Source organism: Uloborus diversus, chromosome 2, assembly GCF_026930045.1.
Source record: "Uloborus diversus isolate 005 chromosome 2, Udiv.v.3.1, whole genome shotgun sequence".
Taxonomy (NCBI): Eukaryota; Metazoa; Arthropoda; class Arachnida; order Araneae; family Uloboridae; genus Uloborus; species Uloborus diversus.
Genome location: NC_072732.1, coordinates 198,412,010 through 198,434,748, shown reverse-complemented (window position 1 = coordinate 198,434,748; position 22,739 = coordinate 198,412,010).

Below are 22,739 nucleotides of genomic sequence, written 5' to 3'. Positions count from 1 at the left end.
GAAAAAAATTAAAAATTTCGATAATGTTATATTTAAATATACAGCAAGGTATTTTTACATGGTAAATGTTTATCTTTGCGTTGAAGCAAAAATTGCTCATTTGCAATTAGATGTGCATACACGTGTTTTGAGGGGATAAGGTTCAGTGCAAAAATATGGAACGATGCGATTAAAACAGACTATATTTTTATAATGCGTTTATTATACTTGATCCGTCTTTGGTTGATCGGTCGGACGAACAAGCTTTTTACTAGATGCCAAAAACAAAAAAATAATAAAATCCAAAAAAGACGGAATCAATTTGTTTCAGACAAGAATGGTACTCTTATTATTGATGTGATTTCATTAAAAAGAAACAGAATAAATGGAGATTTTCAAAAAAAATAGTAATTGAATTTCTCTATTAGAAAAATTTGTTTCTGAAATTTGGAAAAATAAACTTGAAAAAAAAAAAAGAAACTTCCGTGGTAGTGTTTTTTTCCCCTTTGGTGTATATCTCGTCTTAAATATCCTACTGAAAGCAGAATTCAATATCGTAACGAAATTTAATTTTATTTTTTAATACATTTTGCGAAAATTCCATTCCTAATTAGTATTCACAGCAAATGTCCTTTTAATTCCACCAACCCGTTCTTTTTGAATGGGGGAATTTCATCTGGCTATCTGGCGATGGTTTAATGACCACCACAGTGTCACCTTGACCTCGTACGAACCTGTTCTCGCCCGAAATACTACTTGTCTGTCTGTCTCTCTCTCTATCCGAGGCACTCTCGATTTCTTGTTGTTTTTACGGCCGACGTTAACATCCTTTCTTTTTTGCTCCCCTTCCTCCCTCCCCTCTCTCTATCTGATGCATGAATGATTCGTTCTTGTTTGTTTCTTAATGTCTTAGGTTTTAATGAGAAAGACACGCTTGGATCTTGACCTTGAAATATCTGTTGCTATGGCGATTATAGGTTTTGGTTACGTATAAAACGTGAAGCGTAGCGAATAATTAATGTCGTTCAATTACGACGGTGCCTTGCATTCAGTGTGTTACATTGTATCATTTTCTTGCGAATTTTTCTTGAAACTAGAGTGGAATATAAAGAGCACATGGGCAGAGTTAGACTTTTGTCTCTAGGGGGGCAAAGCCCCAGGGACCTCATTTGGGGAATCAGTATTTTATTATTATCTGTATTTAATCGATAACCTAAATGTCCTTCATTTATTCTTTAGAAAAATCTTGCTGTTTAAAACGTCCAGTAACTTAAGAAACTGCCAAAATAAAATTAATAATATTTTTTATGATTCTCTTGAGAAGAGCAACTGCTTTAGCTCCAACCACATTTTTACTTTTAATTCAGGAAAAATAATGCTCAAGCTCTCACCTTCTTTAAACAAGAATGTTTAGTTGGTCTTTAAAAAAAATTACCAAAATAGCTTTGAAAACGTTTCATTTTTGCGTTCTTCTGTATCTGATGGGTAGAATAAAGTAGTAGATTCGTGAAAGTTCTAGAATTTTGAAGTGTTTACAAGTTTTAAGGAGTGCTGAACCCATTTTCTCATGTCTGGAAAATACATGCGGATGAGTACTTTTGTGGGCACTTTAGCTCAGAAAGTGAGGAAAATAATCGAATGTAATTTGGAGCACATATGCGACTTTCGTGAATTAGTTCTAATTAGTTTCATGAACCAATTGTCTTCGGGAGGGCGAAATTGAAGGGGATTTTTTGATTGAGAATGGTTGCTGTGGCTTTGCTTTATCTTCCTAGAATTAATTTTTTGATAGTATAATAATAATAATAATATGGCATATGCTAGGAAAGAACTACTAGAAATTGTTTTTTTTTTAAATACAATAACTAGTAACCGTATTGGCTTGATCAGTAAAATGCTGGACTGGTAACATTAGAGTTGCGGATTCAACACCTGCTTGTAGAAGATTTTCCGTGTACGGCGTCTTGGCGAAACTTAAACTTTACGTACATGTATTACCTTATCTAGGTTGGTGCAATTTACAATCTCTTAAGAATTTCTATTTGTTCCATCGTAGCGTAGTTGAACGATTTGGTGTCTTGCCAGTTTTTTTTATTCAGAATCAGGATGGCATGATTTATTATCTTATCGTTTATAATTTATGGATATTAATCCAGTTTAACACTACACTCCCAAGACCACCGTACCAACCACTTCACGTTGTTTAACTGGTTGGGTGGGGCATGATGAGAGTTCTGTTTTTGATCCTGCCTAGGAGCCGAGCAATCCTTAATCCAGCACTCCCAGGGTTATTGTTCTGGATTGGGAACTTAGAGGATTTTGTAACCACGAACATTTTTAACGCGCCCCAGTCACCATTCGCGAACACGGAGGATCTGCGACCGGCTGGCATCGAACCTAGGACTCTTTAGTTACGAGTCCGACACTTTACCGATCTGGCCACCGCGGCCTTCTCCTGACTAACACAAAGATAACATTAAAAATGTCTATTAAAACTCAAAATAAAGTAATGCGGTTATCGATCGTTTCTTGCAGAAAATAAATATTTGATCACGAAAGCAGAATCAATAGAGAAAACTAGGAGGGAAAAAATCATTTTCACAAAAGCCTCATTGTACACTGAAAATAACCGCAAAAAAAAAATTTACAAACAAATTGGCAAACTGGTGATAGAGAAATTTTAAAATGATGGAGGTTTTTCTGATCGGGTTTGCGAAAGAGAAGTCGCTTCTGGTCAGAGGGAAGGTTTAGAACATTATTTAGAGGGGGGGTTTGGCATGTGCTCAGAATTTGCGTTTAAAAGAATAATAACTCTAGTACAAATTTCCTTAGAAACTCCAAACAAATTCTATCATGCGAAAAAAAAATCCACTCTTCCGATTGGTATGGACATTTTATGTAGCAGCATTTTCCAAAGATAGTCAAGGTGGACTTGGTACACTTAGAAACATGTTAATCCGTCAAATTTTGATCAATTTCCCGAATCCAATACTTTCATCTATGCATTGGATTTTGAAGAAAGTAACCACCAAAAACAATAGGCATTCGTAGTCGTTCAAAACTGGATTTCAAAAATTACAGGGGAATGGCATTTAATTTTGCGAAACACATTCCGATCTTACTAAATATTTAATAACCTAACGCCTATTTAGTCCATCCATGCAATTATCATTTTAATCCCAGATGAAAGAGGGTTTTTTTTTTCTTTTTTCTTTAATACTTTACGTTTGATTTCTTTTGTCATTTGAAAACGGAATAGCTCCAAGCATCTGTCATATATCATTAGTCGTGTATAAGGATATATCTATACAATCAACCAGGCTTATCTCTTTTTATAAACAAAAATACCACTAAAACTTGTTCACCACACCATAAAAAGTGCAAGTTTCTTCACCGGAGTTAAACCCATTTCGAAACGGCTGGAGTCATAAAAGTCATTTTTTCGGCTCAGGTGTCTTCTGGGAAACGAGACGCTGCGTTTCCTCATGCTCCAAGAAAGATGTGGAGAAATCCCAGATATTTCTCTTCTGGTAAACGGTATCGCAATAAGAGAAATTTTTATTTATTTTTTAGTGGGTGAAGTAAGAAAACAAGTCCATTTGTGATAGTATGTAATTTTTCCTTTCCACGGGAGCTATTCTAAATTTGTGATTTGATGCCGTGTTTTTTCAATTGTCTCTTCGTGTTCACTTACAAATTCACAAGTTTTGTTAACACGTTGACTGTCAACTGCGAGATAGCTCGTAGATTGCGTACTTTTCTAGGACGCCAACTACGAGTTATCTCGTACTTGTTTATTTGCCATTTTTTTGCAGTTACGATTAAACTTGAAATATATCAGTGCTAATATCGATAGATGATGGCTTCTGGGAAAAGTACAAAAAATCAGTACTAGCATGTACAAACAGAAAATTTATTAAAAAACGAACAAAAAATAAAATTGTAAAAATTAACTCCAATTTAAGATATAAAATAATATTTTTTATTGGATGTGGAACTTCTTAAAAACAATCTTCCACCCAAAAGGCTGGCTTGTCTTAACAGGCTAGACAGAAATAACGTTTCTCAACTTTTTTTTTTCTTCTTTACCTGAGTATACATACGACATGGCTTTGTCGGACGCTGTTTTCTTTTCTTTCCCCCCCCCCCCCCCGGTTAGGTTGTTTCATTTTTTTATGCTTTTTGATGATAACCAGTGGCGCAAACAAGGGGAGGGCCCAGGGGGTCCGGACCCCTCCCATCGCTATTGAGTTTTTTCGATGGACCATAGTTCTAGGCATGTAGTACGTAAGATAGTTCCAAGCCAGGGTAACTATAATTTTAGATTTTTAAAAATTAAAATTTATTTTATTTCTTCTGCAAAATCGAGCTGTATGTGAACATTAACTATTCTATAATGATGATTTCACTTCGCTGTTTTTGTTTTTAATAATGCAAAAAGTAAATATATTTATTCTTGTGCTTTGATTAAATTATTAATTAATTTATTTTGTTAACTAATGCTAAGTAAATTATTCAATATTTTTTAAAAATGTTTTTTGCTCCCGACAATCGATGAAATCAAAATAATGTATTTAGATGAGTGTTGGACTACGATATAAGAATGGTGGACCTTCAATACTGGATCCCCCCCCCCTCCTCATTTGAAAAATTCCTGTGTACGCCACTGGTGATGACTGTGCACTTAAATTAGAGTTTTTAATCAAATTATCACTTTAAGCCAGATTTCTGAAAATTTCCGTGGCAGTCAACGTGTTAATCCAGATTATTTCTAAAAATGTTGACTGACCTGGGAGGTAAAAAGCACTAGGTCACGAAAAAAAAAGTTCTCAGGAGGTGTGTTTAAAGTCCTTTTACCTCAGTACTAGCATGTGAAATGTGACAGCACGTGCTTTTACGCTTCACTTGCGTTGTCTAAAAATTAAATGCTTTACATGGACCTCAACTGTTAATTTGTGGAACGAGCAAATAAATGTTTAAGTTTTACCTCGTTTAGCTTATTTAAATATAGAAATATTGTTTTCTTTCATTCTCGAAGTTTTCATTTAATGTTCTACTCTTTGTACTCTTATTATTAAAACCATAGTTTTGTCCAAACTTAAGCCCTTTCTTTTATTCTAAATATTTAAATTTCTTGAAATATTTGCGAAATATTTCTCTGTTGAGTTTGAGTAAAATTTTGAATGTAAACAAAGTAAAATACATTTAAAATACGATGAAGCTCTTGCATATCGTTTTACAGAACTAACCAAATTTGTTCAATATATGTATATGGTATGAAAAATAAATAAATATTAATGTAACATCCTCACAATTTTTACTTCCTTTTACAAAAAAGGAAGTATTGTATTCGCGAAAAAATTTTCACCCGAAAATCGGCCATAATTTCCATTTTGCTCACTCTCGAATGAATGTTGAGTTTTTTTTTTTCAACTCGACCACACGTGGATATGTGCCTAGGAACGTACAGACACCCGAAATATCCACTTTGACAATCCCCGAGTTAATTACAACGATTTTTTTCGTGACATCTGTATGTACGTATGTATGTGTGTATGTATGTCGCATAACTCAAGAACGGAATGTCCTAGTAAGTTGAAATTTGGTACATAGACTCCTAGTTGGGTCTAGTTGTGCAACTTCCTTTTTGGTTGCATTCGGATGCTCCAAAGGGGGTCTTTTGCCCCTTGGGAGGGGGGGAATCATTGTTAATTTCGATGTAAACTTAAGTGGTGTTATAATTTGGCGGACACTTCGCGATATATCACCAGTCTTTTGGTCACGACAAGTTTTGTCGCCAACTTAGCGTCAAATTTGGCGCTTGTTTTTTAAATCTTTCAATTTGGCCACTGTTAGTGATATTTAGAGAGTAAACTATTGAATTATATTGAAACTGCCAATAATAAGGAAATGGCATTAAATTGGAGTAAAAGGAAGTCATGTGATGCACACACATCAGCTCGTTTTAGAAGAATTTAGATTTATTTTTTCTGGCGCAATTACAATCGATAGTTCTCTCAAAAATTGGAACTTCCTAAATATCTAAACACATTCGCAAAAATGAAAAACCCAAAAACATCTTCTAATCCACTGTACTTCTTTTTTTCTCCTAACCCTCTAAAACATGCTGTCACAACAGACTCTTTTTCATCTTCCAAAATCTTCTTCATAAGTAATAGAATGTCTTATCTCTATTCCATGCATTACAAAACAGCGAAAACTTGAAAGAAACTCCCTATTTTTCTGAAGTAAAACACCAAATAAAGTGAAGATATTTTGCCTCTTTTCGGAGCACCAGCTTAAGTGAGCTAGATGCCTTCGAAAAACAACGAACAGTCGTTTGCCATCTTTATCTGAGCACGGGAAATAGGCTGTCATATTTTTTGAGGGAGAATGTCTCAGGCAGCTTTCCACCATTTCCTTTGGAAATGGTGGAGAGTTACGTGACAATTTCAGATAAGCATTCGTTTCCGTTTCTTTTCTTGGTTTTCTGGAAAATACTCTTGCGATTCCTGCAGGATTCGCTTTTTTTCATTCGAAACCGTGGTCGAACTTTGCTTCGATTAAAATTCGTTATCGGTTGGTGGTTCCTCTTCACTGATTCGGCATCTTAGAGAGGATGGTAGACGGGCAGGACGATAAGTCTCTTTCGGCCGATGCAGGACATCAGTTTTGTATTTTTGTTCAGAGCTTAATTTTCATGGTAGCTCACAGGAGCTCTTAGAAGGTAAGCAGCGGAGCTCATCAAGATTGCGCTCCGGATTTCATCAATACATGGATGCCTCAATGGGGTTGTTCCCTTCAGTCAAAAGTAGTACTTTTCGTCACTTAAATTGATAGAATAAGCAAAAAAAAAAACATGGACCCAGAAAATACTCTCATTTTCCCAACAGTTATTTTTTAGTTAATTTTTTTAAATGTCCGATTTTTCAAACAAGGCGTGGTCTTGATGACGTCACAAATGATGCACTTTGCCGCATCTTTCTACTGCTATTCCACGTTATGATGATCAAGAAGCGAATTAAAATTGCGCTCTACGCTTGCTATCAACCATACCGTTGCCAATACACGTGAGTAAAGATGCAAATTAATTATTTTGCTCTGTGAATGCCATAGAGAATGGCATTTCATCATTTGTGATGTCATCGGACAGAAGCATAAACATTAAAAGCGCGCCGATTTAAGTAATTTTTTAAAAATAGTAAACTTAAACAAATTATATAAAAAAAAATGATCAGATCCTATGTTTTTAAGCATTTTCTTTCAGAAAAAAAAAATACTTTTAAAATTTTGGAAACGACCCATTGCCAAATCGATTTACTCCACTTAAAAAAAAATCCTCATTTCTGCTTTAATAGTGCTTTATCAATGCTTAGCATGTGCATTTATATTAAAGATTTGGTTCAGTATATTTCTGACCATGTGGGGGCAGAAAATGTAGCGCCTCCTATGGGTAACACAATCTTCTTCATAACTTTTCTCTACTTTATGTTTTATGGGGTTAATCGATTGGCCAAGTAAGGCATCCATATATCAATCCCAAAATGAATGAATAGTCATTTTCTTTCTTGAGAGAAAATCTTACATATGTGATATTTTTATTTATTTGTTGCACAAGGTCTTGATTTTACATCATTAACCTTCATATATCGCAGATACATGAGACTCGTATACCCGCAGTTTCGCCGACATTTCTTAAACATATCAAAAGGTTATGATTGAAGCTGAAAAACAAGGGGGAAGGGAATTTCATGTCGGTGAAATTGGGGGAGCGGGGGGGGGGGGGACACACCACGATATTGAAACTACGAATTGAAGTAAAGAAAAAATAATAACAAACCTCGAAAATGGTAATGAATAGCATAAAACTATTTTTAAACGCATAAAACAGTAAAATTATCAACACTAAAGCAAAATTACAAGGCTACAAAAATTTACGGAAAACTTACATACAGATACATGAATTACAAAAGAATTTCGGTCACTAAATATCAGCATCGTCAGCTTCCCTGATACGCCAATATCGGTCACATAGGTTTTCTTCGTTCAACGAAGAGCATTTGAGCAGGTGTTCTTCGTTCAGTTTCTTTCCTAAGGAGACAAGTTTAGATGTGGAAAAAACTTGCAACCGTAACTGAGAACTTTCTATCCTCCAATAGCGTTCTCTGTCAATGGAAACATAGCTACGAGGACGGCTACTTTTAAACATAACCAAAACTGCGTTATTTCACGGTTACATTTTCGCTTTTTTCACGAGTTTAAAAATTAAATACGGGTCAATCCAGTAGAAATCACCCAGGCCGTGTTGCTCGACATTTTTGATTTTCCTAATTTTTTTACTAGTTATTTCTCACTACTTAGAGAGTTCAAAGTGTTGAATGAAATTTTTTTAGGCTCATACGTTTTTTTTAATGCGCCATTTTAAGTTTGCTTTTTTGCCGTTTTTGGACCAAAAACAAGTTTTACGTAAATACATCCGCTGCCAATTAAAAACAAGTTAACTTTTTACAATTATGCTGTTGTAATGATGCGAATTTGTCATAGTATAACCCCCCCCCCGATATATTGAACCATAATCTTATGGTCTAGTGAATATAAAATCAACCTTTCCGCTTCTGAACCTGAAAACTAGACACAGAGGAACTTAATTCCGGTACCTTGGTTTTTTTGGGAGGGGGGGGGGAGGAAAGGGGAGGGGGTGTCAGAATTCTGATTACTGTCATACCAATAACATATGAATGTATATTCCAAAACTGTATATAGAGTTCCTGCACTTTTCAAAGTATGAATTAAGCCCTGTTTTCATTTATCTATAGTAGGTTCTACCATTGAAAAGTGGAGGACGTATAATCATTCAGAGTAATTTTAGTTCATAATTTGTCTATTGTTAGCTATCTCATTCCTATTCTAATAGTGTTATCGCATTAATTTTCGTAAATATGAAGAATAACTCCTACGAATTGCAATGCTATCATCTGTACTCTATGATATATTTTGACAGCTATTAATAATCACCGCCTTCTTTTTCTTTTGGTACAATAGTTGTACCTTACACACTTACACCCTCGAAAACATTTCTATTTGTTTAAAACAGGGAAATAAAATATTTAGTCCTAATTGCTAGATTTAAATGCTTAAAAAATGCCCACCCCCTGAAAAACCCACCAATCATAATTGGTTTTGGTATCACATGATTGTTATCGAATACTAACTTCCTGTAATTGGTTTTAAAAATATATATGGATGCTTCACTTGCCAAATCGATTAACTCCATAAAACAAAAAGTCGAGAAAAGTGATGAAGAAGATAGTGTTATCTATAGGAGTGAATGGGCCCTCGTGTTACATTTTCTGCCATCGCAGGATTAGAAATGCACTGATCCAAAAGTTTAATATAAATTCACATTCTAAGCATTGATAAGCAGAAATGAGGATTTTTTTAAGAAGTGCAGTTAATCGATTTGGCAACTGAGCCATCCATATATCAATCGGAAATGTAACATATTTCCTAAATAAAACGAGCTGATGTGTGCATCACATGATTTCCTTTTACTCCAATTTAATGTCATTTTCTCATTATTGGCAGTTTAAATATGATTCAATAGTTTAATCTCTAAATTGAAACCAGATTGAAAAAAAATTAAAAAAAATCGCCAAATTTGTCGCCAAGTTGGCGACAAAACTTGGCGACCAAAAGACTGGCGATATATTTCCAAGTGTCCGCCAAATTATAACACACTTGAGTTTACATCGAAATTAACAATGATTTCCCTCCCAAAAGGGGCAAAAGACCCCCTTTGAAGCATCCGAATGCAACCAAAAAGGAAGGTGCACAACTAAACCCCACTTGGAGTCTACGTACTAAATTTCAACTTTCTAGGATATTCCGTTCTTGAGTTATGCGACATACATACACACATACATACGTACATACAGACGTCACGAAAAATCTCGTTGTAATTAACTCGGGAATCGTCAAAATGGTTATTTTGCGTGTCTGTACGTTCTTATAGTCCAGTCATTATAGTAAGTTCACCTCGGAATTCGAGATACCCAGCTGTAAGTCTGTAAATACTTGAAGATTGATACCCTAAAAGTTGTCTCAAAACCTACATATGGTAGGATGTACGCAACTATTAAATTTCAAGGTCAAAAGTTACAAAACTGGGTTTTTTTGCGGGGTTTTTTTTTTTTTTTTTTGTAAATATCTCATTTCCTATGGGTTTTTTTGCCATTTGTATTTATTATCAATATTGTAGAATACAAAATTCTCTACAAATTTGTTTTAAAAAAATTTTTATACGGTGAACCGTTTTCGAGATAGAGGGAGGAGAGCGCGCGGTCGCTGGATCACTTCAGGTCAACCGGTGCCTCCGGTCGAAAACGCGCCATGTATAGTTGATGAACTATCGATAAATCAATGATTATAAATATTTGTCAATTTTTATTAACTATTGTACTATATTTTAACATTTTTTCCCTAACCTATCCACTTTTTATTCAGTATTAATTTATTTAACAACACTTACCTGCCCATGTAATTGCAGAATTGTTAATGAAAATATAGGAATCATATTTGAATTTTAACCTAATTAATATTAATAACTTCTTACATGATGAAAAAAAACAAATAAATTATGAATTAATCTTTTTATTAAAAATATCATTCAGTACATTTATTTTTATTAAAAGTAAAAGACTGGAATAAAGAGTACAAAAACTACAATTTATAATTTTAACCATCTTCTTCCTCTTCATCGTCGTCTTCCGGCTGCTGGTAAATTTCAAACTGGTCTTCATTATCGTCTTCAACGACATTTGTCTCAAGTTCTTCCAAGTTTTCGGGGTCAAAAGTTCCATCTTCGTTAATGTCGCTCTGATATGGTAGAGCATTGAGACAAGCTTGCCCATTACATTGGCCACAAGCTAAAGAGCATTGCAAGCCCGCTTTCCTGCATCCGCATCGCGAACCACAATCACTCTTGCAATTGCAGAAAATTTTATTTAGCAAATCTTCTGGAGCAGGTGGTAAAATTGTCATGACAGGCTCCAGAAAATCGTTTCGCATTGCCCAACCCCATACCTGGGGTTCCAAATTATACCCTAACGAAGTTTGAACTTGATAATATACACGCATTTGAAACGTTGATGAGCAGCTGCACTTGTTGGTGGAATATTTGAAAGCTGCACAGGTTTATTAAGTTTTGTAGACTTGACGTAATGCATATAACGAAGATGATCGAGACTTTTCACAGATTTCGGAGCATTATACACTGCCAATAAAGTTTGAGTTCCACTCTCTAATAATGTCTGGGCCGAACAATTTTCCTCCTTAAATGCTGCAGCTAGTTCATCATAATTTGTCAGTTTCTCAAAAACTTTTAAAAATGATTTTTTTCCCTTTTTAAAAAGCGCAGAAGTTGTGTCACAGCCACTTAATGCGTGCAGAAATAAACTATGTGTTTTGGAATGAGGATAATTATCCAAACTTTTAGGCGAGTATAACCCCGTTTTTACATTTCCTTTCCCAACTTTTTTAAAGAAAATTATCAGTATTATTGAATAGATATAGATTTAATGCATGAAGAAAATGATAAAATATAATATAGTAGTTAATAAAAATTGACAAATATTTATAATCATTGATTTATCGATAATTTATCAACTATATATGGCGCGTTTTCGACGGAGGCACCGGTTGACCTGAAGTGATCCTGTGACCGCGCGTTCTCTGCCCTCGATCTCGAAAACGGTTCACCGTATAAAATTTTTTTTAAACAAAATTTGTAGAGAATTTCGTATTTTACGATATTGATAGTAAATACGAATAGCAAAAAACCCAAAAAAAAATGAGATATTTACAAAAAAAGCAAAAAAAAAAAAAAAAAAACGATTTTTGCGACCTTTGACCTTGAAATTTAATAGTTGCGTACACCCTACCATATGTAGGTTTTGAGACAACTTTTAGGGTGTCAATATACAAGTATTTACAGACTTACAGCTGGGTATCTTGAATTCCGAGATTCTTACCTAATTTAAGCTTAAAAGACTGGACTATTATGCACTTATCCACGTGTGGTCGAGTCGAAAAAAAAAAAAAAAACTCAACATTCTTTAGGGGGTGAGTAAAATGGAAATTATAATTTCGATTTTTGAGTGAAATTTTTTTCGCGAATACAATACTTCCTTTTTTTGTAAAAGGAAGAAAAATATATATTTCATTCGGAAATGTAACGTATTTTCTAAATAAAAGCAAGTACTGGCGCATACAAATGAATAAGTTTACAAATGAGTATTAAAAACTAAATTATAGCCTACATTTCAGTGAAAGGTATTTTAAAAATTTGCACTTTTAATGTTTTGGAAACAGTGGGAAAACTAAAATATTTCCCTTCCGAAAAGAGAAGTATAGAATCCTTTCCCAACAAACAATATTTTCATTTCAAGCAAATGAATGTTCATAAAAATTATTTCTTTAAAAAAACTAATATTCTTCAAGCCCTTTTAAATAGCCGCAAGGAAATAACCTGTCTCGTCTTTTCATTTACTTCTGTCTTTTCATTTCAGTTCATTTGAGGTTTTGCAGACGATCTTTTGGTTAAAAATTGTATGAAAGCGAACGTCAGAAGCTATTTTAGAACTGCATAAAAACGCAAAGAGAAGATTTCTAGAAAATGGTATCTCTACTGCCGTATTTATGAAAGATATTTTTCTCGGGTGAGCTATAATTTCTTTTCCACCCTGCTTCAGAAATAAGTGTCTACACAAAAGAGTGGAAATAGTTTTGACGTTTTCTTTTGGATTTAGGAATTAAAATTAAATGCGGTAAATTGAACAATGAAATGTATTTTGGAATTCATTAAATTTCATACTCTGGACAGTTTTTTTCTGTAGATATTTTTATGTATATCGAGAGGAAAATATGTTTTCTGTTAAATAAGATTTATTTTCCCCTCATATAGAGTATGAAAGTTTTTTTTTTTTTTTTTTTTTTTTTTTTTTTTAATGATCCATAATAAATATGTTTAAAAACATTTTTCAGAACGTTTGGATAAATTATTATCAATCAGATCTTTGAACTTTCTCCTCTAAGAAAAGTCATTTAAATTTTAAAAAGCCATTGCAAATATTCCATTGAAATTTTCATTGCAAATATTTTAATGGAAATGTTCTCTTACTTACAGATGTTTAAATAGTGAAGAGCGTTATTTGTAGGGTGTTTTCATATTCAGTGTGCTTGTGGGTAAGTGTGTTTAAAGCCCTGAATTACCTTGCTTACAGGGCTTTGAGTATGTTGGTGGTTGAAAACATTTTGTCGAACGTTTCAAATCAAAAAATAATGCAACTAAATTTGAAGATGAATCCTGATAAAACTAAAGGACGCTCTTTCGAATACTGTTTTAAGTTTTAAGGTATGCTGATTGCAATTTGATCACCTTCGGAAACTTAGATGGGTCTGTGGGTGGTTGGAAACTTTCTTGATGGGAGCTTTAACTCGAAAAGTAATGCAACAAAGTTTAGTAAAGGGTGTCCCAAAATAAACTCAAGATTTGAAGTTGCCGCCATTTTGACAGTAAGTTGTTGACAACCCTGAGAAAAAAAGTTTGACTGCTGTGAAAGTTCAGGATACGACTCAACAACGTGTTTTAATTTTTAAACAGTATTTCATAAGTAATGAAAGTTGTGGCTGGTCAAGCAATAATTTTTACTTCCTGGTCGTGTACTCTCTCTTTTCGGTGAAATTGGTCCCAGAGATCGTTTGAAATGTTGTTCAAAAATTAAAACACGATGCTGTATCGTATAACACTATTTTTACTAACCCTAAACTCTCAGCTTTCAAATTTTTCTTTTTTCAGGGTTGCCAATAATTTACTATCAAAGTGGTGGCAAATTCAAACCTTGCGTTAATTTTAGGGGGCACCCTTTATGTGTATAAATTCTGATAAAAGTTGATGCTGCTCGGTTTTAGACCCATCACAACAAGAGGATATCCGAATGGAACATTTTTCTCTGTAAAAGCGACTGTTACAACTCATAGTTTTGCAAGAACTGCATCGTTCGTTTCTACGCAACTAATGAAGGTACTAACTAGCTTTTTTTCACGATATGTAAAGCATGATTGCAATAGCTCAAAATATAACTACAAAAATACTAATAAAACACTAGTGTACCGATAGACGCTGATAGGAGCTGGTGCTGATGTCAGCTGTTCAAGGTTTGTTTGTATTCCTTAAACATTTTTAAACTCTAAGAATTCGAGAGGAAGTCAGGCCCGGATCTGCGTATCCGCAGATCCTCCAATGTGTGTGGGGGGGGGGAGGAGACATTTCCTTAAGGGGTCCAACATCCTAAGAAATTAAAGAAAAAAAAATTTAAAAACAAGCACTAAAACTTATTAACGTTGCAAATATCAGATTTTGTTGCAGGAGGCCTAAAATTTAAAGATTTGGGCCTGGAAGAAGTTATGTTTTATTTTTTAAGTTACGATTTGCGCAAGGCAAAATAACAGCTACAAAATGCATTATATTTTTTTTTTTTTTTTTTCAATAAACCAGCTGTTAGATACTTAAAATAACTTCATTGCGTCAAACTTAATTAAGGATGGAACATAGGAAATAGGTTGACATTTTCAGTGAGTCAAAATTCCAAATATAAAGTATTGTTGAATTCCAGTGCTGTGTTTTATCTATAATAGTTACCATGGCAACCTTTTTTCCTTAAGTGAATCTGTGTGCCATTATAAATCGAATTATCTGCACAGATAATTGAATTACGTTGCCAGAAATACAACATTTTAATAAAATAATATTTTTTTTTAAAGAACCTAGCGCTAAGCTCTTCATTATTGTCATGTTCTTAGAATTCAGTTTTGGAAACCGTATTAAGAAAGAAAAATGATTGCTTCTTGATCAATAAAAGTCTTGACGAATTTTAACCCAGTTTAATGATTTAATAATCATTTATTTCAATACATTGCGAAAAAAGTATGCAAATGATGATTTTGATGCGTATGTTTTCTGTAATAAGGATTTTGTTTCGATAAAATACAGTTGTAGAATTGATTTCAATCACATTTTGTTGGGATTAATAAATTATTTACTCATAATTACTTCAAAAACTGAAAAAAAGGTCAAAAATACAATATTTGGAAAACACGAAAAGAGCTTTTACAATGGTCTCGCATTAGAGGATATCAACTTTTGATTGCTCTCCGAACTAATTTCATGCCTAATAAAACTTTCCTGCAATTTTATTTAGGTAGCAGGTCTCTTAGAAGCAATTTTATACTCATTTTATGCCGACAAATTTAAATACAGGACTGTTTTCAGTACAATTCAAAATTTTAGAGCTAGATTTTTTTTTTTCATGTGACTGCATCTGATGGGGGGAAATTGCGGGGAAATTACTTTCCACTATCCGTTTTGTTCCGAGGATGAGAAGTGGTAAATTTGATAGTTATCCAACGAGTTAAACGTCCTTGAGAATTGACGTTTTAATTAATATATCCGCTAATTAAATTAGTATATAAATGAAAACTGCCTCAAAGTGATTTCCGAAAAATTACGGATCTATCGATACCTGGTTCGATTGTCAATTCTCTGGCTTTCGGAAGAAGTTAGTGACATACATACATAAATAGAGAGATCATGGCCACCCTGAACTTAAATTTTTGGGAGTGCAGAAATTCTCAATTTGTCGAATGGGACTCCAAATTTTTATGAGGTCACAGTGACTTTCTGTAACTTCTCATCGGGGCGCTCCTAATACTCTCGCGTCTTAATATATACGATACTATTCAATGAAACACAGTTAACTCTTGATTATCGGCGGTCGGATTATCCACGGGTCTCTTCACATTTTATTTTTAACTTATGATCGTGTTATTGTTTGCTTTTACTTTCATATATATTTTTTAGATTTAATGTTAGTAGATGCAATGTATAAATGTTTTTAGTTTTAATTTAAATATGTGTGTATGTGTTACTAATATTTTCTAGCTATTCTATACACTAAGTATCGTTTTTACCAATTATTCGGATTATCCGTGGTTTTCGCTTATCCGCGGTTACCGTGCCATCCCATTCCGCGGATAGTCGGGAGTTGGCTGTATTTCATCAATTTTCCCCTAAAAGTGCATACTAGTGACATGCACACATACTCATGTATGACAACTTAAATTCTTTAGGGAGAAATTCATGTACCTCCCTGTTCCACACCGCTACGCCACTGCCCACATCTATTATCTATAGATATATTTGAAATGAAATTCAAATTCTATATCTGACCATGCCTCTGCGGACCTACATGAATGACATAAATTCACACTCCGAACAAAATCAATTAGAAAGGATGACTAGATAAATTGGCCCGTTCGAAATCCAACCGCTCCCTCTTTCAGTGGTAATGCAACCCAAAACGCGGACGTCAATCAAGCCAATTACATCCATTTACATAAATCAGAATCAGATAATTTGCACTTAATTTGTGCTCATTCGCCAACTGTGGATGCTGGACGATAAGCAGTGGATGCTTCTGTCGTTTCGCACTTACGTTTGATTAATTTCTCAGCAGATTGCATAATGCATTTGTGAGTGGGGGGAATATGAGTGGAGTAGCCTGAACTATATACCGGGTTGTGTTTGAGGGACACTAAACCCGCGATGAACCGACTGTGGCGGAGGCTTCAAAATAAATGTGGTGATTGGTGTGTGTAGATAATTATTGCGAAATTCGACAGTAAACGTACATGGAAATGTGACGTGGTCATGGGTATAATCAGGATATTTGCATAATTGAATAATCATCGAATGATTTTATCTTAGGCGGATCAGTTCTCGAGTGATTCTTTCAAATGATCGACTATCAAGTGAGTCAATAAATGAATGATTAGCTATCGATTGATACTTAGGAATGATCGTAAAAATACCTAATCATAAAATGATTAGCTACCAACTAATTTTTTACAATGATCGGTCAAAGAGTGAGTATTTTTATCGAGTGACCAGCTATGAAGTGATACTTCTGAATGGTTGCTTATCTCAGGGGTGCCCACCCGGGGGGGGGGGGGAGACAGAGCAGACAGCGCCATTGAAATTTTTAGGGGGGTATTTCCAGAGTTATCTTTCTCTTTTTCAGGGGCTTGTTCTCGTTCTTGAGCGCTTCGTGGTATTAGAATAGGGGTTGCGCATTGCTCATGAGGGGAATGGACGCCCCTGATTATCAAGGGATTTCGTGTTTCTAGTACGCGGGTTTAGTGTTTGAGGGACACTAAACCCGCGATAAATCGACTGTGGCGAAGGCTTCAAAATAAGTGTGGTGAATGGTGTGTATGGATAATTATTGTGAAATCCAAGAGTAAGCGTGCATGGAAATGTGACGTGGTCATGGGTATTATAATCAGGATATTTGTATAATTGAATAATCAACTAATGATTTTATCTTAGACGGAGCAGTTCTCGAATGATTCTTTCAAAGGATCGGTTATCGAGTGAGTCAATAAATGAATGATTAGTTATCAATTAATATTTAGGAATGATCTTAAAAATAGTTAATCATAAAATGATTAGCTAGCAACTTATTTTTTATAATGATCGGTCAAAGAATTTTAATCAAGTGATTAACTACCAAGAGAATACTTCACAATAATTGGTTTTCTCAGGGGTGCCCACCGGGGGGGGGGATCCCAGAGCAGACTGCGCCATTGACATATTTAGGGGGGGGGGGTATTTCCAGGGATATTTGTCTTTTTTTGAGAGGGTTGCTCTCGTTCTTGAGGGCTTCGTGGTACTTGGGGGAAGGTTGCGCCATTGCTCTTGGGTTAATGTGCAACTCTGATTATCCAGGGATTCTAATCATCCAATGATCAGCTATCAGTAATTCTCTTAATTATCGTTTTTCTTCTGTTTGTTTTGAATTATTTTATGACCGAATGATCGGTAATTGAGTGATTATACATAACTATCGAATGATTAGCTATCGAGTGGTTATTGTTAATTGTTAAACATTATACATAAATCGTTTTTGAGTAACTGTTTTGAGGCATGTGATTTGTAAGTGAACGATCGGTTAGCAAATGATCTAAGCATCGAATATTTAAATTTAGAGAGAATCTTTTGAAAGCTATTATCGAATGATTTTATTTGGATGATTTCATAATCGGATTTATCAGTTATGTGTGTTTGTGCTGATTGATCTCATGATCGAATTAATCAGATTTCGCTTGATTGTTTTTACTTTTTTCGTGATCTGTTATCTAGCTTTTCTTTAGAATTATATGAATTATATTGCAATTTAATGATCTCATAATCGAACAATTCAGATATTGGTTCTTTCCACTAATTTCATGATCTGTTATTTTGCTATTCTTTTGAATTATATTGCAATTGAGTGATCGGGTGCTGTGTGATTTTTTTTTTTCTTTTTTTGGTTGGCTTTACAATAGAAATGTCGAGGGATTATTTAGTTAAATTTTATAACTAAAGCTCTCTTTTGAGATTATAACTACAAATTAACCAAGCTGTGAATGGATTCACATCTACACTGATGGTTATGCAGATGATGGAAACACTGCTGCTGGTGTCTAAAGTGAGAGCTGTTTCGAGTAATCTTGTGCGGTTGGACCTCGTGCCTCTAATTTTGATGCAGGGATCTATGTCATAAAAATCTCTATTTGAAACCTTTTGAAACTGAAACTAATCTTAGAATATCAGCATTTTTCGTCGATTATCAAGCTGCAATCATGGAAACTATTTCGTCTACTCCTAGTGATTGCCCTCTTGTTGAGGAAGTAAGTACAGACTTTAACCATGCTATCACTGCTGGCTGGAGAATAGTTCTTCAATGCGTCCCCATCCATTGTAACATACCTGGTAATTAAAAGGCAGATATCATTGTCAAAAATGGATCTAAATTACAATAGCCGGTTTTCCTATTCTCCTTTTACCTGTCCTGATTGAAGTAAAAAAGACAACGGGGAAAACTTTTGCAGCAGGAATACAGACAACTTTCACAAGGAAAAATATGGAGCAACTTAATCCTTTCCTCTGTCCCAATGGACCTACCAAGAGCAATTTTTGTTGCAATTTTTAGAACAGCTACAGAACATTACTTTTTATCTGGACACTTTCACCATGTCGGTGTAGCAAATAATAGTAACTGTTTTTTGTGAGAAGATAGACTGAAGAAATTATGATTTTTTTTCACATTTGACGAATTGCTCTGCAATAACTAGTTTTATGAACTTTACTGACGTCGACAGAACCAAGGCTAAATTTTATTGGTTTCCAGAAGTTTATAGCGGATAAAGCCACAGCCTTGTTCTTGTTGAATTCGGATAAAAAAAAAACTCATAGGAGGCGCTGCTGTGTCTGACCAATGGCTGCTGAAAGAGGTAAAACAAAGACTTCTTACTTCTGTCCATTGAGCCATCTGCCTTGTCCGTGCAAAATTAAAATATTGTATTTCTTTGTCTGATTTTTTAAATCGCCACGAGGTAGCGTATTCACGCTGTGAAATTGCAAATAATCATTAAAAATATTGAAAATAAAAAATATATATTATTGAATTTGTGAACAATCCTAAATAATCACTTGATTCGAGCATTGTAATTTGACTATTCTCATCCCTATTATGAAGCAGAAAAAGACCCAAAAGCACGAAAATAATATTGAATCTGTTTATATCTTCTTAAAGGTAATATTCTCAAGGTATCATATTCAAAAATTCGAGCTAATTGCCTTTTATTCCAGTTTCAAGAACTCTTCCGAATATGTCCAGTATGAGAAAAAAACACAAACCCGAAAAATAAACCAGATGTATTCTCGAATAAATTCTATTCTGGAAGCTTCAACAAAGAAATATTTTTAGCCAATACAATAATATTTATGCATTATAAAAAAAAGCAAGTAAACTAAATAAATAATTTAATTAATGTACTTGTTTGCAATGTAGTATAAATGCATCAAAGAATTCGGCAATCGAAAAGTAGGCAATTTCCTGGGAATTATATTCGCTTGAAAAAACCTGGAATTGTTTGATTAATAACAAATAGAAATACTAAATTATGTATAATAAGCGATTCTAATTAAAGAAAGAATTTGCTCCATTCTATATGACGTCAAGATCGGATATTTATGCACTCGTAATTATTTTTTGCTTAAATAACAGAAAAAAAAAGAAGAAGAAAAAAAGAAAGAAAGAAAAAAGAAGCGAGAAAAAAGGTTGAGACAAAATATAAGGAAAAAGCGGAAAGAAATATTTATTTGCCAAAACGAAGGGTGTCTTTCATAAATATTTTGCATTTGGCATAGTAATGATTTTTACAACAGTCTAGTAAACCGAAATTTTCTTCTTTAATTGCATCCATTTTCTAAAACAAAGTCAACTTCAAAAAATAACTGAAAAACATAAAAAGGTATCGTTTGCTCAAATAGTATTCTCTAAAAATTACCTTTGAAATCATATTTACAATAAATGTCAATTATTGAGCAATCACGATTGCTTATTGCTTTCATTTGACTTTTTTTTGGCGTTCCTATGATTTTATTTTCCCGCCAGCACCCTCCGCACCATCACCGTCGACCGGCTCCTCACGATGCTGCTCCTATAGCGAAAGCCGTCTCCAGGTTGCATCCATGTCCTACACACACGCGCATACATACACAACTACACACGTACACACACACACGCATACACCTACACATACACCTACACACATACACATACACCTACACACATACACAAACACATACACACACGCATACATACAGACACCTACACATATACACACACACAGAAACATACACTCAACTACCCACACATTCATGCCTGCACACAGACACAAGCACATATGCCTACACACACATGCACATACCCCCCCCCACACACACACACATTCATACACACAACTAGGACTCGACCGATGCATCGGCCTGGCCGATGCATCGGCGCCGATTGTTCAACAATTTATCCATCGGCATCGGCATCGGCGGCCGATGCTAAATTGCAGGAAACATCGGCCCATCGGCCTTAAAAACATCGAAAAGCCGATGGAACTGGCCGATGTTTTTGAGAATAAAAAGGACCTTTGATGTTTTACTTTTTAATACAAAGTAAAGGTTGTTTTCATATAAAATTGTTTACTAAATTTCAGTATGAATTTCTATTTTAGTCACCCCTGAAAGAGTTTTTAATACTGCATTCAAGTACCAAACAAGTTTATTATTGCGTTGTTCCTTGCTGCTGGATCTACGTATGTACCTCTCATAAGTCATAACTCAAAAATCGTAAGCTGTAGAAGGATAATTTTCGCATGTGGGGTGTGCACTTCCAGTTGTGCACTTCCCTTTTTGTTTTCGATCGGGTGTTCTGAAAAGCCTGTTTACTCATTTTTTGTGGCTATTAATTAGTACTTATTTCAATGCAAAACTAATATAGCGTCTCAGACTGACGATCATTTGGTAATATATTGCCGAATTGGACACCTTGGAAACAAATATGAGATGGCAAAACCGGTTTTTGTGTCATTTTGTTAGATTCCGGTTGAGCCGACGGTAATTCTTAATTTTTCGATATCTATATACATAAATGGCTACTTCTGTGGGGATGTCCGGGGTAAACTTCAAAACTACTGGACAGGTTTTAACCATTTTTTCACCATAGATAGCTACATCATCAGGGAGCATTTTAGGCTATAATTTATTCCTTAAAAACTTAGTTTTAAAAAGTTATGGTGGAAAACATTAAATTTCATGTAAATTCCCCATGTTATGATTAAATATAAAACCCATTGTTAGGAAAATCCGTTGCCTAACAACAGCAATATTAAAAGTAATCACAATGAAAATTTTGAATCAAGGCTTCTCCGGAGCAAGCATGACATTTATTGCTTTCTTAGGAGTCTATCCTCATCTTTATACATAAACTAGCTGTACCTGACGCGCGTTGCTACGCCAACAAAAAAATACATCATTATACTGATTTTCATGACAATCGGTTGAACGGGGCAGAAGTTGCTACTCTGCAGTGCCACCTGGTGGTGAGTGGCTTCAATAAGCACCTTCTCCGTGGAAAAATACACATATATAGCAATTTTCATAATAATCGGTCCAGGTATCAAGTGAAGCCGTGACTATACTCAAATTTTGTACTCACGCAGTTTGCAAGATCAATCAATCAAATCAATATATATATATATATATATATATATATATATATATATATATATATATATATATATATATATATATATATATATATATATATATATATATGGCTGCTTCTGTGGGGATGTCCGGGGGTAAACTTCAAAAGTACTGGACGGATTTTAATAATTTTTTCACCATATATAGCTATATTATCCGGGAGCAACTTAGGCTACAATTTATTCCTTATAAACTTAGTTTTAAAAAGTTATGGTGGAAAACAGTAAATTTCATATAATTTCCCCATTAAATGATTAAATTCGCAACTCCAATAAACTATGAGGGGCGCAGTAGCCACTGTCTAATGGCGGATGAAAAAGGTAAAACAAAAAAAATCGTAAAACTTGCTTTGACGCGTAGTGAATGACATTAATTTTTTATCGTGTTTGTAAGAAGCCTTCTTTTCTATTCTTCTGAAATTACATTACACCACAAACTGCTAGAAGCCTGTAGTTTACCCCAAAGAAAACACGTGGAATGGAATGTTTTACCTTTTTCTTTAGCATTGGTTTTTCACCGCAAGGTAGCGTATTCGAGCTCTGGAGTCGCGAATATAAAA